At 35.4% G+C, this 17,283-nt stretch overlaps 1 protein-coding gene across 8 annotated transcripts in view; it reads left to right on the top strand.

Moving 5' to 3' along the window:
- Positions 1–17,283, top strand: part of LOC150099873 (protein hu-li tai shao-like) — a 542,656-nt gene that overhangs the window by 264,090 nt on the left and 261,283 nt on the right. The gene's annotated exons all lie outside the window — the stretch shown is intronic.

Genomic DNA, 17,283 nt, shown 5'->3' with positions numbered 1-17,283 from the left:
ATTCGCTTTAAAACTTTCTTACATGTTATTCTTTTCAATATGAAATTCGATTTTATCCTGCTCAAGACTAAATAGTGATCACTTCCAATTTCAAATCGTCTGTACACTCTAGTGTCCTGCACCAGGGAGAAAACATCACTATCAACAATAGCATAGTCAATGAGACTTTTCTTATTCCTTGCCTCTTCTCTCCATGTGAATTTGTGCACATTTTTATGTTGGAACATGGTGTTAGTAATAACCAGTCCATGTCCTGAGCAGAAATCCAACAGGTATTTGCCATTATTATTAGTTTTGCTCTTTTCTCCAAATTTTCCCAAAATATTTTTGTTTGTCTGACAATCATTTCCTACTCTGCTATTTAGATCCTCAACAAGGACCAACTTTTCCTTTTTCAGTTGCTTTCTCTAAGGCCTCAAAAAATTCCTCCACTTCTACCTTAGTAGAACAGTGTGTGGGACCATAGGCACAAATAAGTATCATTGTCTAATTCCCCGTTCTGATATTAGGCCACATCACTCTACTTGAGACTGCCTGCCATTCAAGAAGATTAGCCTCATATTTTGTGTTGAATAGTATGGCTACTCTTTCTTTTCCTTGATTGTCATTTCCTGAATATAACATTTTGTATTTATTGCTCAGAAAGATCTCACCAGTTTTTGTCTTTTTTGTTTCAGTCACCCCTATTATGTTGATCTGGTACTTATCTAATTCCTTAACTAGCTCCATTTCTTTGCCATTCAGGCTTCTTATGTTGATAGTACCGATCTTTAACTCTGGTGATGTTGAGTTGGGGTGTGCTTTCAGATTTATTCCAGTAGCTGAGTTTTCGCTGTTCGCCCTGGTTCCCTGGCAAAAACAACGGGGGTCTTGTTTAACCGGGCGACGCCCCAGCCGGCATGAAATTTTGCCATGTTGTACCATCATTTTGTATATTGGTTTAAGCCAATAAGAATACAATTTGGTCGGCTAAATCCCAAATTGCCAGCCCATCCTCGTTCGTTCGGTATCCAGGTAGATATCCAACTGGGTGCACCACGAGAAGGTGTGGATTGGTCATTAGTTTAGTAGCCCTGGTCTGTTCTCCGTATTACTTTACTTTAAAGGCTATGTGGAGGTCTCCTCTCAGTTATACAGCTTTGACCCTTAAGCCCCCTTGCAGGGTAATCAACACGTGATGAATCATAGCCTTATGAAGAGGGATAATAAAACCTCGCCATCTTTACTCGACTGTGTTCTTGAGCATGTATGTAATCCTTTGAGCTATGTTGCTAACCATTGGAATACATCTTCTAAACTTCAAACATCTATTTACCATTACCCTAAAGATCCCTAATCTCCTCAATTTTGTATAGTCCAATACCAGGGCATTACCCTACATTTTGCAGCATTAAATTGACAACCATTGTTCTTTGCTCACACTCCCAGTTTATTTAAATCATCTTGCAGGATATCTACCTCACCTTTATCAGCTATTGCTATCCCCAGTTTTGCATCATCAACAAACAACTGAATACTCCTCTTTAAATCTTTCCCTGTATCTTTAATATACAAATTAAAGAGTGGCAGGCCTAATATTCTGCTACAGGAGCTATTTGTCAGCCATGCCCACGCCTACCACACGACACCAACCTAATATGCATTCCCATTTGCTCTAACTTATGTAATAGCGTACCCAGTGGTATTCTATCAGATGCCTTTGCAAAGTCCAGCAGTATCGTGGTTTAGCCATTTCCTTTATCTAATTCTTATGTAACTGTATTATAAAATGTGAAGAAATTACTATAGCAGGACTTACCTTTTACAAAAACCATGCCGCCCCCTCCTCATGCAGTATCATATTACAATCCACCCATTCCTGAATTTTACTATTAACAACTTTTCCAATACTTTTAATGAGATAATCATAGATAATAATTGGTTTGTAATTTGCAATTTCTATCTTGAAGCCTGCTTTATGTAATGAAACCATTTTACCCTCTTTCCACTCTTTTGGAACCATGCCATAGCTTAGACTTAGATTGAAGAACTTCAACATAGGTAATACCATTTCTCATGCATATTCATGTAGTGCATGGACTATTATGCCATTCAGTCCCACTCCTGTATTAACATTGATATTTTTCAATATGCTTGAACACCTATTCATCCACCTGCTCATCTATCTCAATTCTGTCATCAGCATCTGTCACATCAGTAACTGCAAAGTCACCACCTGGATGATCTTTGCAAAGTGATCACTCAGTGACTCAACTAATTCTTCTCCTTCTGTCCCTTTCGTACCATCAGCACTGAGTAAAGTTATCCTTCCATAATCATTATTTTTCTTACTTGCTGCATAGAAAAAAAAACTTTTGTTTTTATCATTTGGATTTACTCCTCAAACAATCCCTGACCATTTCCTATGGAATTGTATACTGACATTCATTCCATGTAGCTTCCATGGCATTGCTCCAAGCTGCCAAGTATCCCATAAAGTAAGGCACATATCCTTAAGGACATGTATAATGCTATGTGTTGGATCGTACTTCTTCTCAATCACGTTTTATCGTCTTACAGTTCTCTCTCGTTGGTATTTATTGGTTGTAGGCTGATATATCAATCGAATATGAAGAAAATTTATATTATACTGCGCCACACCGTATCCAGAAATTGCAAAAGCAACTTAGATAAATCAACCTTCAACTGTACCGGGTTATTATAAAGCTCAATTTAGGCCGAGGTTCTTATTTTTATTACATAGGGTTCCCACCGAGATTCGAATTATTTTAATGAGTGGTGCAATGAAAAAATCAGGCAAATTCAAGATTCAATTCAAACAAAATTATTTAATGCAGTGACACATAAATTACATCATAACACATTATTCCAACAGGGACATTATGATTGAACAAATATAGAGCTCTCATTAAGTCACTAGAATACTACTCAGCTGAGCTTAAACTTCATAATTAAAGATTATATTATACAGATCTTATCCTTCTTATTACAAAGAGCTTATATCATAACTCTACTCTGATTAAGGTTACACTTCAAAATAATTTTAAATATCAAATCAGTTCAAGATATTCAGTAGAATACAACTCTTGGGCATTCAGACTTTCAACTTGTAATTCTCTAAGCTCAGTTAATCAATTTTAGTTCATGTAAGTTCGAGATTCCTAAATCAACAAATAGGCTTCACATTATTCTCATTCAGTTAATGAACACTTAATTCAATAACATAGCATTTATCATTTGAAGAGGGAAAAGTCTTAGCACATCACATATTAAATCTTGACTCGCTGAATACTGCAACTAGGAACGATTTACTTTCGGAGGAATTAATTTTCGTTACTTCTCGCTAAGTATAGTAAAGGTAATCTTACCAGGATATAGCTTCAACACATCATAAGTAGATCGAACAACAATTTTTAAGTCCTTACTGACTTTTATTATGTAGTAGCACAAACTTAAAAGAATCTTCCATTTCTGCGACTGATTTATAGACTCGAGAGAGTATAATCTTTATGCACTTGGTTTAAGTTATCTACTTATTTCTTCATTTTCTCATACGTATTAATCTATTTCTTGCACTGTTTCACTGCTAGGCGTTGGGAAGTTTTGGTAAAAATCCAACTCAGAAAAAGGTAAGTTAAAATACCAAGCGATTCCCGGTCCTTTAAATACCGTTTTTGGCACGTCAAAATTCCCCTCCATTCTCCAGCTACCGTTCTCTATATTTTCCTACTCGATTCTGTTTTTACTTACATTTTTGTATCTACTCCTTCCTTTTTCCTGCCAAACACTGGTTCTCACTGGTTTAGCTCACATCAACTTCGCCTCGTGCATAGTATAGAGTAAACACGCGCTAACTAAAAATAACATAATTTCTCATAGCAACCAATCAAGTGATACCACAAAGAATCTTCTGGATATATCAAAATTACATATATTACAGTTTCTAACATTATATTAAAAGAATTAAATTCACAAAATTAATGATATTTTAATACACAGCTTTTCATAACTGTAATTTATCCCAAACATATATAAATAAATAAATATCGATTAACATAACTTGAAGAAATTACATAAATAGCAAATTATGAGCATGAGACTATTAGTTTAAAAAAAAACAAATGTTGCTCAGGGAATGGTAGATTATGTTGGACTCTGAATGATATATTAACAATTTCCATTTCTCTTCATTCAGAATCCAACATATGCATTTTGGGAAGGGCCACCTAGACCAGTTTTGACCTTTTATTGAGGTCTCATTAGTGGGAGTCAGACCCAGAAGAGAGATACTAAAGTCGAAGTAATGTAGAAGTCAAACTAACCTTATTACCAAAATACTTTGGATTGGATAAATGATGAAACCAAGAATATACTTTTTTGGCATCTTTAATTTATAGTATAACCAAGTGAAAAAAAACTTTCAACATCTTTCTCCAGTCCAGAGTATTTTAGTAATAAGGTGTGACACCTTTTGACTACTTGTATATTGGAAATATATGACTTCTGCATTACTTTGGTATCTCCTCTGGGTTTAGCTTCCACTCTCAGATTTTCAAATCAGACATCTCAGATTTTGGCAATATAAGTACTTTGGTTTTCTTACTTTTGTTTTTCACTTTGATTTTATTTTACTGGTAGTAGTGGTGGTTTCACCCCCACTAACACTGGCTTTTTTACTAACCTAACCTACAACTCTCAGTCTCTACCACTCAATCTACCAACTACAATGAGCCTGTGCCATCTACACCAATGACATCTACTGCCCACCACCACCACCACTAGTATTTTCACAGACAATCACAAACATCTCTATGCTCACAGTGGGGTTTGAACCTATAGCCATTTCGCTGGAGAGCGGATATGCTAACCACTCAGCCAACCAAGCTGGCATTATGGGTGTATCACGGCTACAATTTTATAGTAGCTCAAATATAGCGTTTGCATACCACAGAATTATTTAATTTCTAGTCTTATGACTTGAAAGGTTTTTTCTCTTACAATCACATGCAGAGGTTTTTATTCTTTTCCCCCACCAAGATAATGATGCCAATTCCTCCAAGGGTGCAAACTCTAGGAATTGAAATTCCAGGATGTGAAGAAGTGAGACAGTGACTAAGGTTTTAAAAGAGATGTTGGGGCTAGTAAGATTTATTCATTCATGCCGTATGCAGAGAGAAATATTTAATTGTAATTAAAGATGTGGAAAGAAGGGATAAACTATTAGTTTTACATTTGATGGTAATACAGTAATTCCTGTAATGGTGGGAAGCCAGGTTAAAACAGTAAAAATTCGAGATTTCCAGTGGAATATATATAGAGAACGGTAATGAAATTCTTATTCAGACATTCTTGAAAAGGGGGTAAAATCAGTAATATATGAAAGGACATATCAGGTGAAGGTCAAAACTGGTTTTCTAATAAGGTCACCTTCACAATGGATACGAAGATGCCCATGCTATATTCATACAATCACTTGGGTGTGAACTGTAATGACAGACATCACTAATCAGTGTCTCAAACCCTGTCAGAAATGCAAAAGTTCTGAAGAGAGCATTAACACCTTCCTTTTGGAACTTTTACTGAAAGAGGGGAAGTGGTAGAGCCAATTAGAACAGTGTATATATATTGGCGAGGCATAAAGAAGAGTTCTTGGATCTTCTGATTCAGTCTATTAAAGACAGCACTTTCGAACAAACTATACTTGTTAAAAACACAGTGCACAACCAAACCAGCTAGAAATTAGCTCAAAACTGCAGGGATCATTCATGTTCCCAGTCAAATATGGATGGAACAACATCAGTTGAAATTACCAATAATGAATCTAGTATAACAACTGAACAGATACAAGATGAAATGCAAACAAATGAAGCTGTTATACAAGGGAGAAACAGAAAAGCAGATAGGATAACCAAAAGAACTTGATATGTAGATAAGATCATCAAAAAGAAAAGGTGAATTAATAAAAAAAAAAAAATTGAGGCTAAACAAAAAAAATTAAGACTTATTTAAAAAATTAACTAAATCTAAAAGAAGAAGAAATAATAAAAACAATGTAAATAAGGAGAAGATTGTGGATCGTAAAATGAGGAACCATCTCATGCTAATAAAGGTAAAGCAAGTGATATAATTAAAGAAAAAATAAAGTTTGCTGATTCAAAGTTTTCTCAGTACAATTATCATCTACATGAAAAGAAAATAACTAGCTTCTAAATCAAGAACAGCAGCAATGAAATTAAAATAATGGCAAGCACAACTGTAAAACAGTTTAGAAGAAGCAGGCTACATAATTACTCCACAGATTGAAGACCTCATCAGGTTGATCCAAAATCTAGAAGTCAAAGACTTATGAGTGACATGCCACTAATCACAGCATCTCATTTTTGCATTGTCTCATTAAGATTCCAAGGCAAGTTAAACAAGAAGCTGTATGGAAACTTATGCTGCACCATAATATCAGGTTTTTGTTTCTCCAAGAAACATACTTCTGCAGATATAAAGATGTAAAAACTTTAACAGATGGATATTCACTTTGTTCTTACTGAAACTTTGGAAGATGTAAGAAGGTTGGAGTAGGAGTTCTTATTGTTCCCCCCCCCCCCCTTTATTGGATCATTCTGTAATATCCAAAGGGATGCAGAAGGGAAATCTTGACAATAGACTGGAAATACTGTGGATGTGTAATAAGGTTTATAAATGTTAATACTCCATCCAGTGGAACAGTTAGAGGAAAATTCCTCAGGAATTGCAGACATATTTATATGGTGCCCACTACATCATAGCATCTGGAAACTGGGATTGTATTGAAAACTCGACATTGATACCCCAGGAGTGGAAAAGTGGGATATGCACAGTTAAACACATGTCTTGACAACACTCGACTAGTAGACATGTGGAGGATTTGCAATTCTAATCTCCAGGCTTACATGTACATGAATCAAGGTATTGGTATAGTTCAACCACAGATGCGAGACTATTCGACACTTCTGAACATGGTAGAAGAAGGAATATCCATCTGTAATCAATCTTAGAATGAATTTGTTATTACATGTAGGAAAATTATCTTTTCTTTTATGAACATTCCATCTAATTTTTAAAGTGGTAACTATTTTGCTTGTATAACAGTTGGAAAATTTTATGTATAAAGCATTCTGTCACTGGCAATCAACAATAGATCTGCTCGCATATGTCACCCATCTCTGGTCAAATGCCATGGAGAAGTTTGACGAATCTCAAGCTGTTGGACTTGATATTCAGGAATCAACAGGAGATCTGCTCACGTATGTCACCCATCTCTGGTCACATGCCATGGAGAAGTTTAGCAAATCTCAAGCGGTTGGACTTGATATTCCAAGGTGATTGACTGGGTCTGGCACAAGGGCTTACTAAGCAAGCTACCATCATTTGGTCTATCTCAAGATCTCTGTAATTGGATTGCCAGTTTTCTGTCTGGATGGTAACTGTGTGTGTGGTGGTGGATGGCTCCTTATCCTCTCACCATTCAACTAATGCTGGGATTCCTGAAGGTTCTGTCCTCTCACCAACCCTCTTCCTACTATATATATCAATGACCTACTTCAGCTTACCTCCAACCAATACACAGTTTTGCAGAGGACAGCACTGATAAACTTGACTCCAAACATCTCACCTCAACCTACAGATCAGCAACTACCACTGCTCTTAATTCAGACCTCCAAGCCATCCTACAGCGTTCAGAACTAGATAACCTAGTCAATTTCAATGCAAATAAAATTCAGTACCATCTCATTTCTCATAATAAAAAAAAATAAAAAAAAAAGAACCAGTTTCTCCCAATATTAATTCCAAGAAGAGAAATCTCAGATTGAGATTTCTCTTCTTGGAATTACCCTGACATCAAGCCTCTCCTGGCACAAACACAACCATTGCATTCTCAGCTTCTAAAAAACTAGGATTCCTCTTTTGCTCAAGACATTAGTTCACCTCTGAACAGCTATTAACTGTATACAAATCACAAATCCGCAACTGCTATACTGTGGGACAGTCTTCACCTTGATGTGTTCCCTAGGGAATACATGGTACTAATGTACTATCGGTTGATCTACCAATCTCTCGTGTATGGGCTCAACATAAAAAAAAAAATGAATAAATAGATAAAAAAATGTGATTTTGCATGTTGGTAATGAATATGCATATCACCTTATTCCTTTCTTCCCTTCAACATGAATTGCCTCTTCTTGTCACTGTGCCAACTAAGGTTCTCTCAACTGTGGGCAGACTATGCCTGTCTTGATCGAATTTATCTCTCTTCTCTTATAAATAGGATAATTTAGTAAAACATCTTGACATCAACATACCAGATCATAATCCATTTCTACTTAAATTCCACTGCATGGAACAAGTAGAGATCAGGTCTGGACCTTGGAGACTTTCATCAAATTTTCCGTTGATCTTTTCAACCAAATTCCAGACCCTCTGTTCAAATTGGAATAATGTTACCTGAAACTAGGCTATATGGTTAAAATTCAAACAAGCAGTAAAACAGAATACGATTGAATGGGGAAAGGAACAGGCTTTCCTAAAAAGAAAAAAGTTGAAAGGCCTATATAAAGAGAGAAGCTGGTTTGTAGCAACATTAACGTAGAGAAGTGGAAAGGCAGAAACAAGTAGAAGAGAGAAATTTTAAAATAAGAATACAGCAGCATTTGGCCTTAAGCTGCATTCTTCAATAGACAATTCATAAATTCCATGAAGAAAGGATTATCACTCAAATCTGCATTCATGGTGAAGACATGTCCACCATTCAAGACATCCTTGACTCCTTTCAGAAACACAAAAATCTGTTGGAAGACTGTAGTATTGGTTGGAAATTATAACTCTTGGAATTTTTCATATCCAAGATGGGCTTGACAGATCCATTATAGCATCTGAAGTTACCACAACTTATAAAGAATGCCAGACAATAAAATCCCTAGGACCTGAGAGTCTAGGGATAGAACTTTATTGCGAGGCCTGGGATTTTATTCTTCCCATTCTAGTTATACTCTTTAATTCTTTTTTTCTCTCGTCAAGACACATACCAAGTGAATTTGTATCAAGCCATACTGTCCTCATTCCTAAACCTAATAGAAATCACACCTTAATCAGCAGCTGGAGACCTATTTTGCTATCTAATACTGATTACAAGATATTTTTCTGTATTATCAATAACAGGCTCATGGTAGGAATGAGATACAAAAAAGCACACAGTTGTATGGAGTTCCAGGCCAAGCAGTAGAATTTAATCTCTTTCTACTACATGATCTACTCTGTTTAGTTAATACAAAAAAGCAGCCAATGGCAGCACTATCAGTAGACCTTACTCCCCTCTGCAAACCTACATCCTAGATCTCCACACTTTGGAAACATGCTTTAATCAGTTTCTCATTAAGAATACCTCTTATCATCAAACCTGCAATACCCTCTCCTTTCTCCCAGTTTCTTACACTTTCATGCTTTTCTCATTAACTTTTCTTTCATTCTTCCTCACGATGCACTACATGACAATCGTTTCTCCAGTCTAGCAACTGGAGAATTTCAAGAAAGTGACAATTAAATTTAATCCTGCCCAAGTGCAGTATCTTATTTTGGCTCCAACATCTCTTTAGTTAGTTACTAGCATAGGAAGCAAAATGCTTCCCATGTAAGAAGCTTCATTTCTTACAAATTAGATATACATGTTCAGATTTCAAGAACTTGTAGTCCTGTTGATCCTGTATTTTAACCTTAGCAGAATGGCATATTTGTCCAAAGTAACAAAGCTGACAGATATTCATTAAGCATAGGTAAGGACAGGTAATTTTCTTGTGGTAGAAAAGACAGATTCTAAAATACAATAGTTGGACGGTGCTGCAGATTAAACTTACAAAAAAACTTGTGTGTTCTGATGTTCCTTTATTGTAGGATATGGTGACTCTTAACACCCAGTTGCATCCTTTTGAGGGAGCAAGATATTTTGTCAGGAATACTCAAATGGATACTTTGTTATGAATACATTCTACAAACATAAAAATATACATAAATATACGTGCCGTTCAAGAGGACAGAAATCAATAATAGACCACTTTATAGCAAATGAAAAAGCAGCAGAACTCTTCCTAGATGTTATAGTCAGGAGAGGACTAGAAATAGATGCAGATCATTATTTAGTGTTGACAAAATTAAGGTTTCCAACAAATAACTACAAAATATACAAATAAAATAAACAAAACTGAAGAAACAAAATCTAATTACAAAGTAAGACTACTAAACTATTCAAGTATAAGAAATTTATACCAACAGAGGATTAATAACTACTTAGAAAAAATACAAGTAAATGATGACACTGAGAAAGAATGGAATAATATAAAAGAAATATGAATGTTTAGGAACACACAAAAAAAAATCAAAAATAAATAATTACATATATGGTACAATGAAATAAAAGCAATAATTGAAAATAAAAAAGCTGGCCTTTAAAAGTTCGTTAAGTAGCAAAAACAAGATGAAATTGAATATAAAAAAAATATGAGCAGTAGCCAAAAGAGAAACCAGAAAGCTGGGAAAAATTTGTATCATATCCAGAAAATGATATATACAAAATAAGTCCCAGTGTATATAAAATACTAAAGCACATGAATACAGATATAAAAGAAACTGCAAATATAAATTGCAAAATAGATTTAAAAGAATTATTGGATTACTTTACAGATCTTTGAACAGATAATACTAAATCAAAAAAAAAAAAAATACACCATAAACTTACAAAATGTTTTAAATAATATAATTGCAATGAAAGAATTAAAGGACAACCTAAGTAAAATAAAAAAAAATGGTAAATCAGCCAGAGAAGATGGGATAAACTCCGAACCGTATAAATTTGCTTGAAAAAAAATTTCATCAGAGATTATTAAAATGCCAGCCAGGCTGGCCGAGTGGTTAGCATATCCGCTCCTCAGCCAAAAGGCTGCCGGTTCGAATCCCGTCATGGGCATGGATGTTTGTGATTGCCTGTGGAAATACTAGTGGTTGTGGTCGGCGATAGATGGCATTGATGTAGTAGCAGTCAGTTGGTGGATTGTGAGTGGTGGAGACAGAGTTGGTAGATGCCCTCCCTCGATGAGTCTTCGGACTCCCTGGAGGTGACAAATCATCATCATCATCATACATATCAAGAATTTAGGCCTAGTATGGCCTGTTCCGGCCTTAGAAGTCATCGTTGAATCATTTAAGAGGATGTCCTGGTTTTCTTTTTCCTAATGGCTTGTACTTTAAGGCTTGTTTTGGTAATCTTTCTGTTTTCATTCTTTGAACGTGTTCCGTCCATCTATGTTTATATTTTTTAATTTTTTCAATTACTGGTTCTTGGAGGTGACAAATAATAATAATAATTTTTAAATAAAATATATACCAATGGACAAATACCAATAGAATGGAATACAGGTATAGTAATACCTGTATTTAAAATGGGGGATAAAACAAAACCTGCTAATTACAGAGATATTAGTGTATTGACTACATGGTACAAAATATATAGTAGAATACTTAACGAAAAATTTAAAATATAACTCCCTCCACGACCTGCCCAAGCTGGTACAACTAAATGTACTGGCTGAACTGTAGAAAATAGGTGCATACTATTTGTGACAAAAATGTCGATCTTGATGAGATCTACAAAAAACTCCGTGACAGCATTTCTATATTCTACAGGTGATTTACAATATGTAAAACATAATAGTGTGTCAAGGCACGACGCTATTGAAGCAAATGAAGCAGCCTAGGCATATTGGTAGGATTTCTATATAGCGGAGAGGCTTGCCCTGCTCAGGTAAGAAACCATGGCCTAACATGAGAGTTGCCATGAGTCAAAAGTGACCTGTTCAGGCATATGCGCAGTGAATAGCTTGCCTTACTGTACTGCAATTTAACAATATCTGGCCACTATTTTGCAAAGTTCTCTTGTTCTACCATTATTGTTACTATCATTATATTAATATCAGTGTTTATTAGTAGTTTTTATAATTATTGTCATTACTTGACACCTCCAGGGAGTCCAAAGACTCGTCGAGGGAGGGTACCTACTCTATAACTCTCTATCTCCACTACCCACAATCCACCAACTACAGTGAACCACAACTACACCAATGCCATCTACTGCCTATCACTAATATTTTCACAGACAATCACAAACATAAGCCCATGACGGGATTCGAACCCGCAGCCTTTTGGCTGGAGAGTGGATATGCTAACCACTCTGCCAACCAGGCTGGCAATTATTAGTTAATTATTATTATATTTATTAAATAATTATTAGTAGGTTTTTTTCCCCTAATATGCCACATCGAAGAGCAAGTTCTATAAGTCGCTTGACTCCTGCAGCAAGGCGTATGAGACTAAATAGACAGAGGGAAATTATTCATGTTTTCTGGAATAATTAGGAACTTCTGCTTTCTCTTACAATTGTAATATAAGATATTCCACTGATTCAACAGTTGTGATCAGTACTGACTGTAGTATGTCAGCACTGTAAAGCACTTAAATGCAGACATAAATCTCCCAGAATGTGTTGTTTGAATGGAAAGGTTGTAGGAAATGAAATCACAGCTCGTCCTGAATCATTATCACTTATTACAATGCAACAGCCACAGTTTCATAAATTTATTGAAACTATTCGAGCTTACAATTTCGCATTTCAGATGACATCATTTGGTGCTTCGCACCAAATGATGTCATCTGACAATTTTTCACAGCTTTTAACAAGCTGTGAAAAATCATTCAGGGAAACTTTTTTTCTTGGATGCTCCAGGTGGTACTGGGAAAACATTTTTGCTAAATTTGTTATTATCTAAGTTGAGAAGCCAAGATAAGATCACTCTGTCTGTGGCATCCTCAGTTATAGTAGCGACTCTATTGCAAGATGGTCAAACTGCTCATTCTACTTTCAAAATACCACTTACAAATTCGGCTAATGATGCACCTATGTGCAGTATCTCAAAACAAAGTAATTTGTCAAAATTTTCTTTGGTTTCTTTGATTGTTTGGGATGAATGTACAATGTCTCATAAAACATCTGTTGAATTGGTTAGCAGAACACTGAGGGATATCGGATCACATGATTGAAGAATGGGTGGTGATTTTCAACAAACACTGCCCATCATATCCTGCGGAACCAGGGCGGAAGAAGTGAATGCCTGCCTTAAGTAATCATGACTGTGGCATGATATAGAGAAGTTTTCTCTCAAAACCAATATGTGTGTTCACCTACATGGAAATTCTAATGCACATTCCTTCACAAAATTGTTAAAAAATTGGCAATGGTGAAGTACAGCAAAGAGAGGGAAAAATTATATTAACACACCTATATATTGGGAAAATTGTCCAAACTGCAGACAGACTGTTGTAAAGCATCTACTGCTCTATTGAGAACATAACAGAAAAGTCACCTTGGTTCAGGGGAAGAGAGCTGCATGTTGAGTGATTCAATCCTTGCACATCAAATGAATGACATGTTAATAATGAACAAGTTGGTTCTTAATAGGGTTATTGGATCTGTTAGTGTTTACAAATCATTAGATACTCCTGTGGATGTAGATGATGCAATTCATTTTCTCATGGAATTTTTAAATTTGCTTAATCCACCTGGAGTTGCCTGGTCATGAAATTAAATTGAAAATAGGTGTTCCTGTTATGTTGCTTTAAAATCTGCACCCTCCCCAAGTCTTTGCAATGGAACTAGGCTTCAAGTAAAATCATTGAAACCCAATATGATGGAATCTGTGATAGTAACAGGTCATGGTATTAGAGAAATTGTCCTCATTCTTTCAGAATCCATTTGCATTCAAACAGTTACAGTTTCCAATAAAAGTTTGCTTTGCAATGACGATTAATAAAGCCCAAAGGCAGACCTTTAGATATGCAGGTTTAGATTTAAGAGTTGAATAAAACTGCTTGTGTTTTGGACACAGGCAGTTGTGTAGCATGTTTTTGGGTTAGCAGTCCTGAAAATTTAATTATTTTTGTCGAAGACGATGAAACTTCTAATGTTGCTTACAAAGAAGTGTTATAATGCTCACAATTCTACACATGATAAAAGCACTAGCACCAAATACTCGAGTAAATAACCTGAAGTGAACCACTGGCAGTATAAGTTCACCTTGGAAAAGTGGGAGGGCTCAGCTAGTATCATATGAAGGAGAAAAAGACATAAAATTAAAAACTTAATAATTTTTATGATGCATAAACATTATGGGAAGGTCCACTAGCTACACTTGTTTCAACTTTTATTAAGGTCTCATTAGTGGGAGCAAAACCCAGAACAATGCTAACATTGAATTGATGCATTCACATGTTTTCCATATACAAGTAGCAAAAATATTTAGCACCACATTATTAAAATAGTCTGTATCATAGATAGCTGTGGAAAGGTTTTCACTTGGTTACAAAAGTAAATTATACTTGCTAAGAAATTATATTAAATGCATGGAAAGGCTTATGTGTTGGCAGTACTTGTTAATTATTTTCACAGTATTGATAACACAATGATAAGAAAATAATATTAACTTATTTGCTGATATTTCGTGGGTATTATATCCAGCATCTTCAGAGCACAAAAACAGTTTGTCACAAAATGACATAAAGCATAAAAAAATACATCCAGAACTATCATTATGGTAAGTTTGGTCTAGCAGACCATGCCTTGGATTCCCCTTCACACAGGATCAAATGGAAGAAAACAAAAGTGCTACACATAAGTCAGAGATATTGTTTTTGGAATCAGCAGCAGCTTTAACCTTCCTACCGGCTAGGACGTCTATAGACGTCCAACTAAATCTGGATAAGATTCAGCCCACCTGTTGAAAGAACCTGGATAAGAAGTGCAATTTGACTGTCATGTCCATTTGAAAGTGTGATAATCCCTCACGCTGAAGAGAACGGTTAATCGGATTATCTCCCGTTCGTAGCTGCAGTTGCCTATAACAAGAAACGCACTTCCTTTTTCCATGCTGGATAACTGGATTTTAGTTATATAGGATAGAATAAAATAGAGAAATTATTTACATTTTTGTTTTCTCTTTTTATTCTACAATACAATTTTAATGTCTGGGCAAAATAAAGATCTTGCATAATTTCTTCACTTAAATATTGCCTTACCTTGGAGAACCAATTTAATTTTTTAATTTTTTTGCGCTAATTTTTTTCTAATCGCTTACTAGTCAAATGATTTTTCTTTGTTCTCGAAGAAATTAATTCACGATAATTATTTGAAATATTCTTTAATAAAAAAAAGAAAATAAAACACCGGCTGCCGACGTTCCAGTTTATATTATTTTTATTTTTGCACAAAACCATCGAAAACAAATAATACTTCACAGATTTTCTTTAGGACATGCTGGAGCAACTTTGCTTTATAGAGAATAACATGAAATTGTTTAATCATAACCCTAAATTTTTTCTTCATGTTGTATAGTAATTTATTGTTCTTTGTACACAATCTTGGTTTCCTTGTAGAATTGGTCATTACAAAATGAAATTAACAGTTATGATTAATATTTTCTGCATATTTCAGATATTTTATTCTCCAATTTTTAAAGTAAGTGATACATTTGCTTATTTTTATCATTCAAAATATGTAGATCAAATGTGAAATTTCACTTCCTTTCACAATAGAATTGAACTTTATTTCGCCTCTGATAGTTTAACCCCCCCCCCGTTGTATCACTATCACACACCCGAAAACTGTTATGAAACATAGGTACAGTTTTTATTTAATTCGTTATTTTTCTCTAGTAATTGTTCCACATAACTTTAATTTTTCGATACTGAAACTATGTGGTGATTATTATAAATTAGCAAATTATAAATCAGAAAATATGCATATTATTTCCTCATTATTATAAATCAGGAAATTATGTGATATTCGGATATAGGTGAAATTAATATTTGAAAGCACTGTCATCCTTCAAATGCATTATCAGAATAAAGTGAAAAACCAAACAAGAAATTTCTGCCTGTAAAATATTCAGATATTGCTTGAGGCTCTTCAGTGTGCTGCATGTTCTATTGTTCTGTTTCTCACTGGGGGGTTAGTAATCTCCATTAGCTTTGAGCTGGGCAGAAAGGAACTACTGGGCAGAAAAGAATAATTAATAAGTATATTCAAGACACAATTCATTTACAAGATGGCAAGCAGCAGCAGTAGCAGTGACACTCATGGTAAGAAAAGAAAACTTCGTGGGATGCAGAAAAGTTGGAGCCTTCGCCTTTCGAGCAGCTCTTGTTCTACTGATGAGGAGAGAAATCTTTCTAGCTCTGAAGATAGCGATTCTGCCTGTACTTTAGATATGTCTTCGTGCAGAAAATGGGTGATCGCCACTGAACGTACACCAGCTTGTCCACGGTTTCCCTTCATAGGTAAGCCAGGAATTACTGAAGACTTTGACTCCAGTAATATTTTAAGTTCTTTCCGTCTATTTTTAGACGATGATATTCTTTCCTTCATAGTGGAACAGACTAACCTTTATGCTTGCCAACAACATCAGCAAGTTGAGTACAGTCCGCATTCTCGCAGTAAACTTTGGAGCCCAATAGATATCAACATGCTCCTTACATTTATAGCACTCTTGATTGTGCAAGGTATCGTGAAAAAAAAAAGCCCTCTCTCGAAATGTATTGGTCTACAGACTGGATTCTGAACACGCCAATGTTTCGGGATGTTATGACTGAAAAACAGTTCAGTCTCATCATGAAATATTTGCATTTTCAGAATAACGAGGAATACGATCAGGCAACACATCCTTGCCCAGTCCTCAACAAAATTTATGATTTTCTGATGAAAATCCGTCAGAAATGTAGATCACTCTACATTCCTGAGAGAGACTTGAGTATCGATGAAAGCCTTTTGCTATTCAAAGGTAGACTGAAATGTAAGCAGTATATTCCCAAAAAGAAAGCGAAGTATGGAGTAAAATTTTTTATGCTTTGCGAATCCGAAAGTGGATATCTTTGGGATTTCAAACCTTATACGGGAAAGCAAACTGTAATCGAGCATGATAAATATTCGGATCTCCCCTTGTCGATGCGTGCAGTAATGCAGTTACTAGACCCTTTACTGGGGAAAGGTTACTGCATTACAATGGATAATTATTATATGTGTCCTGAACTCGCTGATTTGCTTTTACAGCATCGTACAGATAGTTATGGTACTGTAAATGCAAAAAGGCGAGATATGCCTCCAGATCTGGCTCCAGGAAAGCTATCGAAGGGGGAAATCCGAGCTTATCAGCGAGGGAA

This window comes from Typopeltis vanoorti, chromosome 14 (genome assembly GCF_054136105.1).
Source record: "Typopeltis vanoorti isolate ZY-2024b chromosome 14, IOZ_Tvanoo_1.0, whole genome shotgun sequence".
Classification (NCBI taxonomy): domain Eukaryota; kingdom Metazoa; phylum Arthropoda; class Arachnida; order Uropygi; family Thelyphonidae; genus Typopeltis; species Typopeltis vanoorti.
The sequence above is the reverse complement of the archived record's forward strand: the minus strand, read 5'-3'. Positions and strand labels throughout refer to the sequence as shown.